At 36.3% G+C, this 20,418-nt stretch overlaps 1 long non-coding RNA gene across 1 annotated transcript; it reads left to right on the forward strand.

Moving 5' to 3' along the window:
• Positions 1 to 9,334: 9,334 nt before the first annotated feature.
• Positions 9,335 to 11,334, forward strand: LOC308681410. The gene is made up of 3 exons (XR_014029023.1): positions 9,335 to 9,401; positions 10,326 to 10,358; positions 11,093 to 11,334. It is a non-coding gene; the product is annotated as an uncharacterized lncRNA (long non-coding RNA).
• The last annotated feature ends 9,084 nt before the right edge of the window (positions 11,335 to 20,418 follow it).

Genomic DNA, 20,418 nt, shown 5'->3' on the forward strand with positions numbered 1-20,418 from the left:
CGTTTTTGTTACATCAGTCATTCATGCTAGAGCTCGGCTAATGTATACATTGTATACATGCACTGTTTGTAACACTCCCCTAAGCAACTAAGAGGAGTTTACACCATAAAAGGAGAACCGTAGTCCAGTTGGAATAAATCAAAAAGAATGGAGGAGTAATAAACACAAAATAAGACAAATAGAATAGCAAAAAAGCCCAAAGTGTATTTATAAGACAACAGTATAAACCCAGTAAACCAATTGCACACTCGTGAATAAAGGTGCGTGTGTGTGTGTGTGTGTGTGTGTGTGTGTGTGTGTGCGTGGAAGTCTCTCAGTCCTGCGTGTACTATGTAGTCAGATCAGCCTCACCGGCAAGGATGGTGAATCCGTGAACAGAATCTGTGTGTCTCCAGCTGTTTAAAGTTCCCCGGATGAGTAATCCACACTCCAAAGAAAGGATACCCAGCAAGCAATAGCCGTCTTTTCAACGTCTGGGTTAAATATAGACCCGATATAGTCCGGCTATGTGTAACCCACTTTTAGCCCAAATAACATTTAATCTGGATAAATGTATTTTTTTCCAAAATAACTTGTGAGATGTATGATATTCCATCATGTAAGCAAAGTCTACTGTGATTACAAGTTGTTTGGTTTGCTTTATTTTATATGTTCTATGTGTAGGCTGTGCGTAGCCACGATTTAGCTCGTATTCAGACCCGGCTATTGTTGCCCACTTTTAGTCAAAACTGATTAATTGTAGCCTAGTTTTTTTGCCAGGCAGTGCATGAAATGGTTGATATTCCATCATGTTCGCATTGGTAATGATATCTACAAGGTTCAATGTGACATTTTACGACATGGTCGATCTGTTGTCACGATTTAGCTCTGAATTGGACGGGCTATATGCGGTCTGCTTTAGCCCACCTGGCGAAATCAAAGCAATCTGGTCTACGTACGGCTTGGCTATAGCCCTGATTCAGACCAGCGAGCTAGTATAAGAATATTAGTCTTTTAAATGTTTTCGCTCACACAGCTTAATGTTTGCTGTCACACATAAACATAACATTCATACACAATCTACGATATGGCTGTCTATCATTTCAAATTAAATCAAATGCAATTGCATTTCTCAACCGCTAGATGGCACAATCGAAACACTACTGAGACATGACTACTGGGACTACTGGCATTGCGCGACTAGATCACTTTAGCCAGATCTCGCGATACACATTTCCTCCATTTTCAATTTTATTTTACGGGCTGGAGGTCGGGATATGATCGTCGAGACTGGATGGCGGCGACATCAGCAGGACGTGATCGAGGAAAATAGTAATCGACTGAAAGCGGGAAATTCAAAAAACATTGGAAATTCTGTTTTAGGAGCGGTTGAGCACGACTGCTTCGTGAATGGATCAGACGTAGGTAGGTGGGCGGAAATGGATTATAGTGAAGGAAAAGAAGAAGGAAATGAGGGAATATTGAAGGGAGAGGTTTCAAAAAAGAGAGTTAGTCAGGTAAAAGGGAATAAAAGAATAAGGAATGAAAATGATGAGATTTCAGAAAGTGAGGAAGAAGAACATGAGCAAAATAAGAAAGAAATTCATGAGAATTTTGTAGTCATAATAAGATTCAATGAAAAAGATCAAGAAAACATGAAGATAATCAACCCGTTTGTATTAACAAAGCATCTGGCAAGCAAGATAGGGGAGATCTTATATGCTAAGGTCCTAAATGATGGAAATTTGTTGGTCAATTGTGCAAATGAAGATCAGTTTGAGAAAGCAATCAAAGTAAAAGAAATTGGAAAACTGAAAGTGATAAACACACGAAGGGTGGGAGAACAAAATGGTGGAGGATGCAAAGGAGTGATCACAGGGGTACCAATGAATGTAGGAATGGAAGAACTTAAGAGACATCTTAAAGGGGGGGAAATAGTGAATGCACAAAGATTAAAAACAACAAGAGATGGAGTGAAAAAGGATAGTGAAACGGTATTGATTGAATTTGAGGGGGGAAATATGCCAAAAAAGGTATACCTTGGTTATATGAGCTACCCAGTGAGAATGTATGTACCAAAACCATTGAGGTGTTTTAACTGTCAGAGGTTTGGACACATAGCCAATAACTGTAAAGAGAAGAAGAGATGTGCTAGATGTGGGGGCGAGCATGACTACGGAAAGTGTGGAACAGGAGTGCAACCAAAATGTTGTAATTGTGGAGGAAGCCATAATGTGGCATATGGAGGATGTGAGGTGATGAGACAGGAAAATAAAATCCAGAAAATAAGAGTTGAAAAAAGGATCACTTATGCAGAAGCAGCAAGAGTGTCAAGAGTACGCAATAATATTACCATAGAACAAGCAGAGTTGGGGGTGGAAGAACAACAACAAAGAACTAGTGACAAGATTTATGTGGACAAAAAGGACTTAGTGACGTTTATTGCAGGAGTGATAAACAGTACAGCTGAAGTTAAATCAAAAAATGATAAAATACAGCTGGTTGTCAAAGCAGCAGTAAATCATTTAGGACTAGTGGGACTGACGTGGGAAGAAGTGAGGGAGAACCTCACCAATCAGTCAAGCCAGGAAGCACCATGTATTGGTTAATATTAATGGTTATCATCTTACAATGGAATGCAAGAAGTTTACTGGCCAATGGTCAGGAATTCAAACATTTCATTAAAGACAGGAAAATAAATCCAGATGTAGTGTGTATCCAGGAAACTTGGTTAAAGCCAAATTTAGAGTTTGTGATTCATGGATTTATAGGGATAAGAAATGATAGAGAAAATGGGGGACGGGGAGGAGGAGGATGTGCTACATTTATTAAGCAAGATGTTCCATATAGGGTACTGGAAAAGGGAGAGGATTTAGAATACATTGTGGTAGTAGTGTGGGAAAGAGGGGAGGAAGTGGTTATAATAAACTACTATAATCCTTGCAAAAGGTTGGAAGTAGATAAGTTATTAAGGATACAAGGAAATAATAGAAACAAAGTAATATGGTGTGCAGATTTTAATGCTCACAGTACAGTATGGGGGGGTTCACATACAGATGTAAATGGAAGGGTAATAGAAGATTTGATGGATGATAAGGAATTAGTGTGTATGAATGACGGAAGAGGAACAAGAATAAGCATAACAACAGGAAATGAATCGGCATTAGATATTACACTAGTGTCTAATCCCTTGGCTGGAATAAGTATAACTGGCATGTTTGGAGCGATACTACAGTGGGCAGCGATCACTACCCAGTGTCATGCACAGTGGGAGAGCGAGTGGAAATAAGACCAGGTGAAGGAATACCAAAATGGGGTTTTAGAAGAGCGGATTGGGTAAAATTCCAGCAATTAAGTGAGGAGTCATTATCAAGGGTAGACATTTCTGGCAATATAGACGAAACAAACAAACAAATAACATCAGCAATTATTATGGCAGCAGGTGGATCTATTCCCAGGAGTAAACAATGGAGGAATAAAAAACTAGTACCATGGTGGACAGAAGAGTGTCGTCAAGCTGTTAAAAACAGGAATAGAGCATTTAAACTAGTTAAAAACACCCATAACATGCAGGATTTGATTCAGTATAAAAAGGCACAGGCTAATGTGAGAAGAACAGTGCGGCAAGCTAAAAGGGCAAGTTGGAGGAAGTATTGCAATGAAATAGGAAGAACAACACCTGTGGGTGAGGTTTGGGGAATGATAAAAAGGATGGGAGGAGTAAGGAGGGAATGGGAAATCCCAGTTATAATTACTGAGGAAGGTACGGCAATCTCCAATAAGGATAAGGCAGAGATAATGGCAAAAACATTTGTAAAAATTCATAGTTCAGATAACTTGTCAGAAGTATGCAAAATGAGGAAGGAAAGCACAATGAATCAGCATCCTGGTGTGTTAGAATGGAGGGAAAAAACTGATGATAAAATTGATGAACCTTTTAATATGGCAGAGTTGATGAGAGCAATAAATAAAGCTAAACCAACATCTCCAGGAAAAGATCAGATATGCTATGTGATGCTAAAACATCTAGGGAAAGAAGCACTTTTAAAGTTGCTGCACCTTTATAACAGAGTGTGGGAGGAGGGAAGATTACCGAATGCATGGAAAGAGGCAGTAGTCATTCCAATAAGGAAACCAGGCAAGGATCCTTCTAAACCCACAAGTTATAGGCCAATAGCATTAACATCAAATGTATGCAAAATTATGGAAAGGATGATAACAGAAAGGTTATCATATATACTAGAAAAAAATGGAAAACTAGCAAACTATCAAAGTGGTTTTAGGAAAGGGAGGAGTACCATGGATTCGGTTATAAGACTAGAAAATGAAATAAGAAAGGCTCAGGCAAATAAGGAATCAGTCATTACAGTGTTTTTTGATATAGAAAAAGCATATGACATGATGTGGAAGGAAGGATTGTTGATAAAGTTGCACTTGATGGGTGTAGGGGGAAGAGTTTTTAATTGGATAAAGAATTTTTTGTTTGGAAGAAAAATTGAAGTACAAATAGGGTCAGACATATCAAGTCAGTTCGATGTGGGCAATGGAACACCTCAGGGCAGTGTGATAAGTCCGCTACTTTTTATCATCATGATTGATGATGTCTTTACTAAGGTGCCAATGGATATAGGGAGGTCACTGTTTGCGGATGATGGGGCGTTGTGGAAAAGGGGAAGGAATATGGAGCATGCAATCAGGAAAGTACAAGGAGCAATTGATGAGGTGGTGGAGTGGGGATATGATTGGGGGTTTAAAGGTACCGTATGTAGGATTGTGGACAAAACTGGTACTGCAATCACTTTAAAAATACTGTAGAGCCGTGTATCCCCTCCCCCTCCCCCCTGACTCGAGGTTGCCAGATAAGCTGCAGGATTCAGCAGAAACGTAGGCTGCTTCAATGAGCTTCCAATGGCAAGTGACGACGAGACGTACACAGTAAGTTTTTTTTTTCTGTTAATTGTGTTTATGCTTTATGAGAGATATTTTGATGAGTAATTACTTATTTTAAAAAATTACTAATTGTTGAGGTGCTGGGGCCATAATAGCTGAAGAGATAAGCGTTTTTGATTTGATATTTAATTTGATTTGATTTCTTTATTTTGAACATATAAATACAATTACAATTCAAAAAAAATCTGAGAAAAAAAAGGATAATAGTAAAAGAAAACAAAAAAACATATAGACTTAAACAACAAAATAATACTTCCTTAATTTTCAATACGAAAAAAAAAAACCTTGATTTACAAGTGCTAAAGTTTTTGTCATAAGTAGGCTAAAAACAGAATAAACATTTGCCACAGAAATTATAACACGGGACAAATTCAATATCACCAATGGCTATCACAGGGTTGTTTTCAGTCCCATCAGAAAATATTGTTAGAGTAACTAATAAATTACATTAGCAATGGTCATACAGGTCAACTTGCAGCATGTGTAACTTAGTCCACGATATACGTGAAGAACGAATGACGAATAATTTTTTCTGAGGTAAAGTTAGGCTTGTCTCAATTACGTTTCAAATTGCCATAATGGGCGTGCTAATGTTTTCATCAGCGTCTCAGCATAATGACAGAGAAACGGGCTCCTATAATGCATTGCAAATGCATACGTCCATGTGAGCTAACGTTACGTTGCTTGAACATGCATAACTTTGTTCGACTGTCATGAATATATGAAATGTCCATTGACATCCAGTACAAGTTAGCCAAGCATAGATGAATCTTACCTGTCTAGGAGAAAATTAGCAACGTTGGCGTCTGTGTTCAAATTCTTCTCCGTTTTCAGCCGTCTCCATCTTTCAAAAGCATCTCCTATACAAATTCTGGTTTTATTTCGGACTTTGTCACAACGAATTTCTGAATTATAACGAGGTCTTTTTGATTTAGTAACGTTAGACATTTTTATCCGACTAGAGTTAGGGTAGGTTAGGTTAGAGCAAAGCTGGCAACCCGGATCCCGAAGCACTACTGACTTCGTGATTGGTCGATAGGTGGAGGGAGGCGCTCAGGCCAAAACACAAAATGACAACATCAACATCAGTTGAGGGCTGCAAGTCCACTTTTTAAATGACAATATCCTAGCCATACTACTGTTGTCAGTGATATAAGTATTTGAAATGAACATGATTTCTTAATGTCTAGTGACACATCAGGGCCATTTTATGATTAATTGAAATAGATTTCTTACATACAGCTCCTTTAAGTTCTCAATAGAAAAAACACAAACAGTCTTTTTCTCCAGGAAACAAATTAAGGAAGGGATGAAGTTAAATATGTATGGGAAAGAATTAGAAAGGGTTGGAACATTCAAATTTTTGGGAGTTGTTTTGGATTCACGGTTAACATGGGCAGATCATATAAAGAAAATAGAAGGGAAATGCAAAAAAGTAATTAATGTGATGAGATGTTTGACAGGTAGGGAATGGGGAGCTAGTTGCTCTGCATTAAAAACAATATATGTGGCACTGATAAGATCTGTGTTGGATTATGGCAGTGTAGCTTATGGGTCAGCAGCCAAATCTTTATTAAAGAAACTAGATGTGATTCAGGCACAGGCATTAAGAGTGTGTAGTGGTGCTTTTAAAACTTCACCAGTACCCGCACTGCAGGTAGAAATGGGAGAAATGCCGTTAGCATTAAGAAGGAGGCAGCTGATGACAAACTATTGGGCTAATCTGCAGGGACATAATGATTTCCACCCCACAAAAGTAGTGTTGCAGGAGACATGGGAGAATGCAAGATATAACGGAGATAATTTTGGTCGAGTAGGCAATGAGGTAGCAATAGAGTTTGGAGTGTTTGATATGAAGATGAGCCCTGCAGTTGTATATCCAATGGTGGCTCCATGGGTACTTGTTTGGCCTGATATTGACTGGTATTTGTTAGAGTTAAAAAGGAAAGGGAAAGATCAAATAGATTTGGTAAGTGAATTCAAGCGCCAAATAAATAAAGATTATTAAAGATTTCATACATATATATACAGATGGTTCTAAGAAACCTGAGACAGGGGTGACAGGTTATGGGGTGGCAATACCTGCTAAAGGAATAGGAATTAATAGAAGAACATCAGATTTTTTAGGAGTTTACACAGTGGAAATGGCAGCAGTATTAGTTGCTTTAAGGTGGGTGGAAAAAACAAGACAAGAAAAGGTGCTGATATTATCCGATTCATCCTCAGTCCTAATGAGTTTAAGGTCTTTTCACTCAAAAAGCCGTCAGGATGTGTTATATGAAGTCCTTTAATCAGTTACAAGGATAGCAAATCAAGGAGGACATGTTCAATTTATGTGGGTTCCAGCACATGTAGGGGTGAAAGGGAATGAGCTGGTGGATGAATTGGCAAAGAAGGCTTTAAAGAAGGGAAATATAGAAATGCAAATTAAAATAAGTAAAGCAGAGGTCAAAAGTATTATCTGGGAAAAAAACTAACCAAATGTGGCAAGAAAGGTGGGACAGAGAGGAGAAAGGAAGGCATTTATATCAAATTCAAAAGAGTGTAAAAATAAATAGGTTAGGTGGTGGGCACAGGAGAGAGGAAACTGTAATGACAAGGTTAAGGTTGGGGCACAGTGCGCTAAACAAATCACTGAAAATGTTAGGAAAACACGAGACAGGCTTGTGTGAGTGGTGTCAGGAAGAGGAGTCAGTGGAGCACATAATTATAAGATGTAGGAGGTATGAGGAACAGAGAGTGATAATGGAGAATAATTTGAGGGAATTAGGGGTTCAGGAATTAACGTTAGAAGGAGTGTTGAGCATAGGTGACAGAGCACAGGTTAGGATATTGTTAACTTTCTTAAAGGGGTGATGAACTGAGAAATCAAATTTTCCTTGAGCTTTTGACATATAAGAGATCATCATACTATAATAATATCCTGTAAGTTTCAGAACTGAAAACTACCTTGTTAGTCCAATAAAAGCTTTTATAGACATCAGGCTCAGCAAACGACTCATTTTTCAAAGTGGGGAACAATGACGTCAAAGAGGATAAAACACCGCCTCCACAAAAGAAGATCAACGCCTACTTCAACACGGCCTGTTTAGCCCCGCCCACCGATTCGCCCAAACATGCTAAATAACATAGGACGACATGATGATTGCTAAACCGGATCGAGCTACTTCCAAGCAATAAACATGCGGTTTACAAAATATTGTGCAGCGCCTGTTTGTGGAAGAAGACAGTCTGCATTAAGCTTCCTTAGGATTCCAGCATGGTTAAACTTTATTAAATCAGTGAGTCGATCACAATTTCCCGACACGGATCTGCCAGCAACATGTAAGTAACCATGTGTACTCTAATGCCTGATCTGCGATCAGTGATTTCTGATGTGTAATTATTCAAGTTCAGATATCTTTCTCTTAAAATCGTTCAATACTGTTTATGCATCAGTGACTAAACGATCAACTTCACATAATTTCTCGTAGTATTATGAAAATAATCTTTTTTAAACTGTTATTAAATTAACGTACAGAAAGCGATCAAAGAACGATCCCTTTCCATTCGCCCAAGCTGTCAATCAAACAGCACAGCGCGAGCCGCGAGAGCTTATCTGGACACTTACCAAACTCGTGATGAAATAATGACACTGTTACACTACACAACGAAGCTCTTACTGTGTATTCACATCGTGTTTGCATTGTGATTTGGTGTAAGCATTTGTGAGAGTGCAAAAATTGCGTTGCAATGATAAGATCTTTATTCACGCGATCAACAGACTGTCTGTCATCTGCTCAGTGCTCATCATGCTGCAACCTTTCATGTGATGGAATAGATTTAAATATAATGCTTTAAACGATACTTTTCACGATTTGTTATCTCGATAGCTGTAATAGTAAAAACGAAGTAAAAGTTTTCGAGAGAGTTCATGTAATACTAGCTATTTCATATGCAAGCATGTCAGCCAATCACAGCAGTGGGCGATTGCACTGCAGTCTCACAGCAGACACGCCCCTTAAAACGGAGCGTTCAAATCTGAGGCAGAAATCAGGCTTGGAAAAATGGCTTTTATTTATAAATTATGACAATTTTTGATGTAAAAATCATACTAACATTATAAGGGCACCCCAGGCAACATTATAAAATAATAAAACAATCCAGTTCATGACCCCTTTAAGGGAAACAGGTTTGTTTAATAGATTATGAGGATAGACAGGGATATGGGAAAGTGTGTTGGGTAATGAATGATTGTGTCTAGGAGTTAATTTTTTTTTTTTTTTTTTTTTTTTTATGTGGAAACTAGATTGTAAGCCTATTGTCTGATTCACACTCCGGAGCAGAAGGTGGCGGTAATGCACCAAAAGCTGGTTGCCAACCGCCGTTAAAAACAAAAAAGAAGAAGAAGAATTTTATTTTACACGAGGCAGCTGTCGGAGAGCAACGGGCGAGCAACACTCTGAAAACCTTCAAATTTCTACTTCGGTCTTGTAAGTATGCGTGTTATTTTTGTTATGTTCATTGTTTAAATTAGTTAGTTGTTATAATGTGTAGAAACCGTGACATTTTAACATTACCAATGCAGAGTACTATTTTTCTCCAACAAGTTAACGTTACTTGCACGTGTTATTGCAACTGTGCCCTTAATCTAAAATGTATCTAAATTCAAGGTGGTAAGCATGAAACTATGAAACTTATCATTACTATTTTTTATTACTATTAAAGATACCAATATATTTTTGTTTTTAGATTGGAGTAAGAAATAATAGTTTTTGATTTAATGCAAATTTTCAAAGTATACTTTACATAAAACTTAACAGCAACATAGTGCAACATGAAAAGAAATTATAAATTTTTTTTTTTCCTTTCCAATTAATAAAAGGTAGTGGCAAACAGTAAAGTCTTTAAACTTTATTTAAAAGAATTCAAATATGCAGCATACATTCAGTTTTCAGTGAATTTGTTTCAGATATATGGTGCATAAAAACTGAATGCTGCTTCTCCATGTTTTCTTTTGACTTTTTTTTTTTTAATTTTGACTTATAAATTTGATATAAAAGTAGCTGGCTAGTGGCTACTGTCCCAGATGACCTGAGAGGTCTGCTCTGGATGGTTCATAATGCATCAGAAGATTAGAAATTTACTTTGGCCTTAAAATGTTAATTAATTTAATAACCAGCTGTAGTATTTTGATATGAGTTCTTTGACAGACAGATAGCCAGTGTAAAAACCTCAGAACTGGAGTGATGTAATCCACTTTATTCGATTTCAAGACACTGTTTATTGCAAATTATCCAGCAATCGGTCAACAAAGTACAGCAATTGAATATACAGAACACTTGTCAATGACTACCATTAAATGTCTTGTTACCAACATTCTTCAAAATATATATTTTTTTGTGTGTGTTCAACAGAAGAAAGCCATACATGTTTGGAACCAAGTGAAAGTGAGTAAATGCTTACATGATTTTTTTTTTAGTGAACTACCCCTATAAGTATCTTTTTATGTTCATTAGAGTTAGGCCTATATGAGTAAGTGATAAAGAATGATTTATAGGGATAGTTCACTTTGAAATTAAATTTTGGCATGTTTTAGCTTACCTTAAGGGCATCCAAGATGTAGGTGTCTTTGTTTCTGAAGTAGTTTCAATTTTGATATTTTTAGGTCAAACTGTTCTTGTCTGTCAGTCATATAATGCAGGTCTATATGGTCACTACCTGAAAGAGCACGATTTGTTATGATTTCTCTTACATTGAGCGCGCTTTTTGACGTGCCTACATTTGTAATTAAAAAATTTTGGTCAGCAGGAAAAATTGTCTAACGAACAGTTCTGTTTAAAAATACGTACTGAAATCGAACCGAAAGCCTCGTACAGAATGGTTCAATACGTGTATCGTTACACCCCTAAAATATATGTGTGTGTATATATATATATATATATATATATATATATATATAATTAGTGCATCACCATTATGCAGGCAAAAATGTTTAATTATTGATATTAATTTATTAATAATATTGATATAAATTATATAGTCTCAATCTATATTCCGTTAACTCTATATTGGCCAGCTCTAGTGTGCATCCTAGCAAAAGTGAATGACTGTAATTAGTTAAAAATGATTGTCAACAATGCTTTTCTTGAGCAATAATTTTTTTCTTTTTCTCATTTGGCAGACGCAGTGATGACCAACTTTCCTTCGGCGACTGAATGGGAAATAAAAAATGCAATTTCTGGTCATTTTAAACAAGCACCAGGGAGAGATGGGGGTGGTGGTTTTGGATATAAAGCTAATAATTCATTCTTAAAAATTTAGTATCTTAAGTTGTTTTACAAATTTTCCAATATTTTATTTGTTAATTTTTATGTTTGAATGTTGTCTAAGTTGTTAATATAATTGTTCTAAATAAATCCTTTATATTCAATTAGTTTGGATGGATTTTCATTTATGAGAACCTGTTATATTTGAGTGAAAAGAATCCTTATGCCTCATTTTGTTGTCTATTACATGTATATGTAGTGTAATTGATGACTAGTCTATTCTTGGGCTATGGTTAGACGTCTTAGATTTTCACTGACAGCCCAAAATTAGCCTCGTTTTAGCCTAGACGTCTGGGCTGTGTTTAGACGGCTATTAGACGTCTATTAGACGCAAAATTGCTTGCTGGGTATACTCCACAAAGGATCGGCAGTCCAAGCTCCAAAAACAGCCAGGCAAAAAAAGACAGGTAATCCACTACGATCGTGTCTGTATCGTGAATGAATGAGCGCGCTCCCGATCGCCGGTGTTCTGTCGATCTGTCCTACCTTGTCAGATTTTCCTACCGTAGCGCAAAATTATAGCCATATCTATCGGTTCATCCTACCTCGTCGTAAAATCCTACTGCGCGTTTCTGCTTCGCGTCTGTGACTACATAAAATAATTCAGTGTAACTTTGCCAAAGATTTTTATTAGGCTATGGTAGGGTGATGTTACAGTGGAAAGTAACGTTGTCGTCAGATTGTCCTATGAAATAAACGGATAGGATGAATTTACGGTACAAAATACCCCATAAGATTGTCCTACCAGTATGAAATAAACGGATAGGATGAATTTACGGTACAAAATACCCCATAAGATTGTCCTACCAGTATGAAATAAACGAGTAGGATGATTTTACAGTGCAAAATACCATCTTAAGATTGTCCTACCAGTATGTAATAAACGAGTAGGATGATTTTACAGTGCAAAATACCCCATTAGATTGTCCTACCAGTATGAAATAAACAGGTAGGATGATTTTACAGTGCAAAATACCCCATTATATTGTCCTACCAGTATGAAATAAACAGGTAGGATGATTTTACAGTGCAAAATACCATCTTAAGATTGTCCTACCAGTATGAAATAAACGAGTAGGATGATTTTACAGTGCAAAATACCATCTTAAGATTGTCCTACCAGTATGAAATAAACAGGTAGGATGATTTTACAGTGCAAAATACCCCATTAGATTGTCCTACCAGTATGAAATAAACAGGTAGGATGATTTTACAGTGCAAAATACCCCATTAGATTGTCCTACCAGTATGAAATAAACAGGTAGGATGATTTTACAGTGCAAAATACCCCATAAGATTGTCCTACCAGTATGAAATAAACGGGTAGGATGATTTTACAGTGCAAAATACCCCATAAGACTGTCCTACAAGTATGAAATAAACAGGTAGGATGATTTTACAGTGCAAAATACCCCATAAGACTGTCCTACCAGTATGAAATAAACGAGTAGGATGATTTTACAGTGCAAAATACCCCATTAGATTGTCCTACCAGTATGAAATAAACGAGTAGGATGATTTTACAGTGCAAAATACCCCATTAGATTGTCCTACCAGTATGAAATAAACGGGTAGGATGATTTTACAGTGCAAAATACCCCATAAGACTGTCCTACCAGTATGAAATAAACAGGTAGGATGATTTTACAGTGCAAAATACCCCATTATATTGTCCTACCAGTATGAAATAAACAGGTAGGATGATTTTACAGTGCAAAATACCCCATAAGACTGTCCTACCAGTATGAAATAAACGAGTAGGATGATTTTACAGTGCAAAATACCCCATTAGATTGTCCTACCAGTATGAAATAAACGGGTAGGATGATTTTACAGTGCAAAATACCCCATAAGACTGTCCTACCAGTATGAAATAAACGAGTAGGATGATTTTACAGTGCAAAATACCCCATTAGATTGTCCTACCAGTATGAAATAAACAGGTAGGATGATTTTACAGTGCAAAATACCCCATTAGATTGTCCTACCAGTATGAAATAAACAGGTAGGATGATTTTACAGTGCAAAATACCCCATTAGACTGTCCTACCAGTATGAAATAAACAGGTAGGATGATTTTACAGTGCAAAATACCCCATTAGATTGTCCTACCAGTATGAAATAAACGAGTAGGATGATTTTACAGTGCAAAATACCCCATTAGATTGTCCTACCAGTATGAAATAAACAGGTAGGATGATTTTACAGTGCAAAATACCCCATTAGACTGTCCTACCAGTATGAAATAAACAGGTAGGATGATTTTACAGTGCAAAATACCATCTTAAGATTGTCCTACCAGTATGTAATAAACGAGTAGGATGATTTTACAGTGCAAAATACCCCATTAGATTGTCCTACCAGTATGTAATAAACGAGTAGGATGATTTTACAGTGCAAAATACCCCATTATATTGTCCTACCAGTATGAAATAAACAGGTAGGATGATTTTACAGTGCAAAATACCCCATTAGATTGTCCTACCAGTATGAAATAAACAGGTAGGATGATTTTACAGTGCAAAATACCCCATTATATTGTCCTACCAGTATGAAATAAACAGGTAGGATGATTTTACAGTGCAAAATACCATCTTAAGATTGTCCTACCAGTATGAAATAAACAGGTAGGATGATTTTAGTGCAAAATACCCCATTAGATTGTCCTACCAGTATGAAATAAACGGGTAGGATGATTTTACAGTGCAAAATACCATCTTAAGATTGTCCTACCAGTATGAAATAAACGAGTAGGATGATTTTACAGTGCAAAATACCATCTTAAGATTGTCCTACCAGTATGAAATAAACAGGTAGGATGATTTTACAGTGCAAAATACCCCATTAGATTGTCCTACCAGTATGAAATAAACAGGTAGGATGATTTTACAGTGCAAAATACCCCATTAGATTGTCCTACCAGTATGAAATAAACGGGTAGGATGATTTTACAGTGCAAAATACCCCATAAGATTGTCCTACCAGTATGAAATAAACGGGTAGGATGATTTTACAGTGCAAAATACCCCATAAGACTGTCCTACAAGTATGAAATAAACAGGTAGGATGATTTTACAGTGCAAAATACCCCATAAGACTGTCCTACAAGTATGAAATAAACGAGTAGGATGATTTTACAGTGCAAAATACCCCATTAGATTGTCCTACCAGTATGAAATAAACGAGTAGGATGATTTTACAGTGCAAAATACCCCATTAGATTGTCCTACCAGTATGAAATAAACGGGTAGGATGATTTTACAGTGCAAAATACCCCATAAGACTGTCCTACCAGTATGAAATAAACAGGTAGGATGATTTTACAGTGCAAAATACCCCATTATATTGTCCTACCAGTATGAAATAAACAGGTAGGATGATTTTACAGTGCAAAATACCCCATAAGACTGTCCTACCAGTATGAAATAAACGAGTAGGATGATTTTACAGTGCAAAATACCCCATTAGATTGTCCTACCAGTATGAAATAAACGGGTAGGATGATTTTACAGTGCAAAATACCCCATAAGACTGTCCTACCAGTATGAAATAAACGAGTAGGATGATTTTACAGTGCAAAATACCCCATTAGATTGTCCTACCAGTATGAAATAAACAGGTAGGATGATTTTACAGTGCAAAATACCCCATTAGACTGTCCTACCAGTATGAAATAAACAGGTAGGATGATTTTACAGTGCAAAATACCCCATAAGACTGTCCTACCAGTATGAAATAAACAGGTAGGATGATTTTACAGTGCAAAATACCCCATAAGACTGTCCTACCAGTATGAAATAAACGGGTAGGATGATTTTACAGTGCAAAATACCCCATTAGATTGTCCTACCAGTATGAAATAAACAGGTAGGATGATTTTACAGTGCAAAATACCCCATTATATTGTCCTACCAGTATGAAATAAACAGGTAGGATGATTTTACAGTGCAAAATACCCCCATTAGATTGTCCTACCAGTATGAAATAAACAGGTAGGATGATTTTACAGTGCAAAATACCCCATTAGATTGTCCTACCAGTATGAAATAAACAGGTAGGATGATTTTACAGTGCAAAATACCCCATTAGATTGTCCTACCAGTATGAAATAAACGGGTAGGATGATTTTACAGTGCAAAATACCCCATAAGACTGTCCTACCAGTATGAAATAAACAGGTAGGATGATTTTACAGTGCAAAATACCCCATTATATTGTCCTACCAGTATGAAATAAACGGGTAGGATGATTTTACAGTGCAAAATACCCCATTATATTGTCCTACCAGTATGAAATAAACGGGTAGGATGATTTTACAGTGCAAAATACCCCATTAGATTGTCCTACCAGTATGAAATAAACGGGTAGGATGATTTTACAGTGCAAAATACCCCATTAGATTGTCCTACCAGTATGAAATAAACGGGTAGGATGATTTTACAGTGCAAAATACCCCATTAGATTGTCCTACCAGTATGAAATAAACGGGTAGGATGATTTTACAGTGCAAAATACCCCCATTAGATTGTCCTACCAGTATGAAATAAACGGGTAGGATGATTTTACAGTGCAAAATACCCCATAAGACTGTCCTACCAGTATGAAATAAACAGGTAGGATGATTTTACAGTGCAAAATACCCCATTAGATTGTCCTACCAGTATGAAATAAACAGGTAGGATGATTTTACAGTGCAAAATACCCCATTAGATTGTCCTACCAGTATGAAATAAACAGGTAGGATGATTTTACAGTGCAAAATACCCCATAAGACTGTCCTACCAGTATGAAATAAACAGGTAGGATGATTTTACAGTGCAAAATACCCCATTAGATTGTCCTACCAGTATGAAATAAACAGGTAGGATGATTTTACAGTGCAAAATACCCCATTAGATTGTCCTACCAGTATGAAATAAACAGGTAGGATGATTTTACAGTGCAAAATACCCCATAAGACTGTCCTACCAGTATGAAATAAACAGGTAGGATGATTTTACAGTGCAAAATACCCCATTAGATTGTCCTACCAGTATGAAATAAACGGGTAGGATGATTTTACAGTGCAAAATACCCCATTAGATTGTCCTACCAGTATGAAATAAACGGGTAGGATGATTTTACAGTGCAAAATACCCCATTAGATTGTCCTACCAGTATGAAATAAACAGGTAGGATGATTTTACAGTGCAAAATACCCCATTAGATTGTCCTACCAGTATGAAATAAACAGGTAGGATGATTTTACAGTGCAAAATACCCCATTAGATTGTCCTACCAGTATGAAATAAACAGGTAGGATGATTTTACAGTGCAAAATACCCCATTAGATTGTCCTACCAGTATGAAATAAACAGGTAGGATGATTTTACAGTGCAAAATACCCCATTAGATTGTCCTACCAGTTTGAAATAAACAGGTAGGATGATTTTACAGTGCAAAATACCCCATTAGATTGTCCTACCAGTATGAAATAAACAGGTAGGATGATTTTACAGTGCAAAATACCCCATTAGATTGTCCTACCAGTATGAAATAAACGGGTAGGATGATTTTACAGTGCAAAATACCCCATTAGATTGTCCTACCAGTATGAAATAAACGGGTAGGATGATTTTACAGTGCAAAATACCCCATTAGATTGTCCTACCAGTATGAAATAAACGGGTAGGATGATTTTACAGTGCAAAATACCCCATAAGATTGTCCTACCAGTATGAAATAAACAGGTAGGATGATTTTACAGTGCAAAATACCCCATTAGATTGTCCTACCAGTATGAAATAAACGGGTAGGATGATTTTACAGTGCAAAATACCCCATTAGATTGTCCTACCAGTATGAAATAAACAGGTAGGATGATTTTACAGTGCAAAATACCCCATTAGATTGTCCTACCAGTATGAAATAAACGGGTAGGATGATTTTACAGTGCAAAATACCCCATAAGATTGTCCTACCAGTATGAAATAAACAGGTAGGATGATTTTACAGTGCAAAATACCCCATTAGATTGTCCTACCAGTATGAAATAAACGGGTAGGATGATTTTACAGGGCAAAATACCCCATTATATTGTCCTACCAGTATGAAATAAACAGGTAGGATGATTTTACAGTGCAAAATACCATCTTAAGATTGTCCTACCAGTATGAAATAAACGGGTAGGATGATTTTACAGTGCAAAATACCCCATTAGATTGTCCTACCAGTATGAAATAAACGGGTAGGATGATTTTACAGTGCAAAATACCCCATTAGATTGTCCTACCAGTATGAAATAAACAGGTAGGATGATTTTACAGTGCAAAATACCCCATAAGATTGTCCTACCAGTATGAAATAAACAGGTAGGATGATTTTACAGTGCAAAATACCATCTTAAGATTGTCCTACCAGTATGAAATAAACGGGTAGGATGATTTTACAGTGCAAAATACCCCATTAGATTGTCCTACCAGTATGAAATAAACAGGTAGGATGATTTTACAGTGCAAAATACCCCATTAGATTGTCCTACCAGTATGAAATAAACGGGTAGGATGATTTTACAGGGCAAAATACCCCATTATATTGTCCTACCAGTATGAAATAAACAGGTAGGATGATTTTACAGTGCAAAATACCATCTTAAGATTGTCCTACCAGTATGAAATAAACGGGTAGGATGATTTTACAGTGCAAAATACCCCATTAGATTGTCCTACCAGTATGAAATAAACGGGTAGGATGATTTTACAGTGCAAAATACCCCATTAGATTGTCCTACCAGTATGAAATAAACAGGTAGGATGATTTTACAGTGCAAAATACCCCATAAGATTGTCCTACCAGTATGAAATAAACAGGTAGGATGATTTTACAGTGCAAAATACCATCTTAAGATTGTCCTACCAGTATGAAATAAACGGGTAGGATGATTTTACAGTGCAAAATACCATCTTAAGATTGTCCTACCAGTATGAAATAAACGGGTAGGATGATTTTACAGTGCAAAATACCCCATAAGATTGTCCTACCAGTATGAAATAAACAGGTAGGATGATTTTACAGTGCAAAATACCCCATAAGATTGTCCTACCAGTATGAAATAAACAGGTAGGATGATTTTACAGTGCAAAATACCCCCATTAGATTGTCCTACCAGTATGAAATAAACAGTTGGGATGATTTGTAAGTTTTTAATCTGTAGTCCCTGGACAGATGTTACAAACTTACCCAAAAACAGATGATAATGTAAAGTGATTATGTAAAATTATGAAATAAGATTAGTTATTGAGATAATTTATAATCAAGCAGAACAATATAGAAAAGAGATAATTAATCAAATTAATTTCAACAATTCAAAATCCTGCAACAGAGGCACAATACAAAACAAGTAAAATAATAAAATTAGTTATTAATATAAATATGAACTAAATAAGACCACATTGTGCTGCAGACTGTTATCAATGCAAACACACTCAAACTAAACCACACATTTTTTGCACATGAACACATTTAGGCTGTTGAAGTTGCAACATTTAAAATGTGCCCATCTATTGCAGCTCTCACACTGTACCTGAAAATAAAAGAGATGAATATATTTGTAAATTAGTACATCTAAAACAATATAGAATCTAAAAATCTGAAAAGATTTAAATAACAAAAAAAAAGATTTATCATTTAAATAACAAAATTCTACACACACACAAAAAAACATAGCACATAAAGTTAAACTATTGCTTTTTGGGTGTGTGTATTATAAGTTGTATACCATTTCAATCATGCTTTCGTTGGGGTCGTCTTCCAGCATGCTGTAAAGCACACAGTACTCCTCTGCATTACCTATAAATTTGTTAACATTAATAAGATAAATATGAATTAATTGGGCAATCATATCATAGTGTACTAAATGTCAACATAAACGCCATGAAAAATACTATGTCAGAACTGTTCTGAAATTACATTAAATCATTCTTGCATTACTTTTTGCATCCTTCAAGTTATTTTCTACTCTATGATTTTCTTCTCTATCCCCTCTGTATATTTGGATATTCTTGATTAAATACAATTTTCAGAGTGAAGATAGCATCTACAGAGGTGTACTACATGACATACTGTACAATACAATATTACTACGGTATTATTACAGAATTAAAACAGCACTCACCTCGACACCCAAGAAGTGTGCAGGCTACTTTCATGCGTGCTGAGCTGACCGCTTCAGGCATAGTCTGAACATTGCTGATCGTTCCTGTCAGCAGGTATTGTTCAGCAAACTGAAACATTAATTGACAGATGATTTAATTCAATTCATTACAACATTTCCAGATCTGAAGCCACTTGTGCAAATATATGAACACATACATTCAATACCAAAACTCCACAACTGCTGGAATCCCTCTGCGGGTCGTGCTTCAAGGTCCGTAATTTGCCACTGTTCTGTTTGCTCATCACACCTCAGTTTTAAAAAATTCCTAGATGTCGTTGAGACATTTGTACTGTTTAGAATTGAACAGAATAAAAAAAAAAAGAATAACAGTTCTAACAAGGTTACCTCCAGTTCCGTAGAATTTTATGTTCGTAGGAACGTTCATTTCCCATTGGGTCAATCAGAAGGAGTGTTTTTTCAGGCATGTTGATAATCTAGAATATAATGTCATGTAATCATAAATAAGGTTATTATTAAATATTTTTAGATCACCACTAACAACTACAGGAAGCTGCTTGGTATAGACACTATCAATCTCTGAAATACTTCTTATGTAAATGGAATAAATAAACCTTTAAATTATTGACCTAAAGCATTAAAGAATGTCTGCAGATTATGGACAAAATTGTTAGGATGTGACAGACTTTGAGAGAGAGAGATGAGGTAAGTGTCAACACAGTGAATTAGTTATTTGCAGGTGAATATAAGGCCCTGTCCCAATAGGAGATACAGATAACAAAGGCTCTTTGCCTTTGTCAGAGAATATATATAGCCTATGTGCGTGTGTAGCCTATTTCTCTGCTCACAACTTTAAAACTTGCCGTGTTTGACCCTGCAAGACATTTCTTAAACTTATTTAAACATAACATGACAATTTTTTTTGAAATATATCACAAACAAAACAAAACAACTTGAATTGCTCTGTTGGTTAGTTAACTCGAACTCCCCCACCATCTAGCTTTTTTTTTTAAAAATACGAGTATTCTA

Source organism: Scardinius erythrophthalmus, assembly GCF_964197995.2.
Source record: "Scardinius erythrophthalmus genome assembly, chromosome: 21".
NCBI classification, from domain to species: Eukaryota; Metazoa; Chordata; class Actinopteri; order Cypriniformes; family Leuciscidae; genus Scardinius; species Scardinius erythrophthalmus.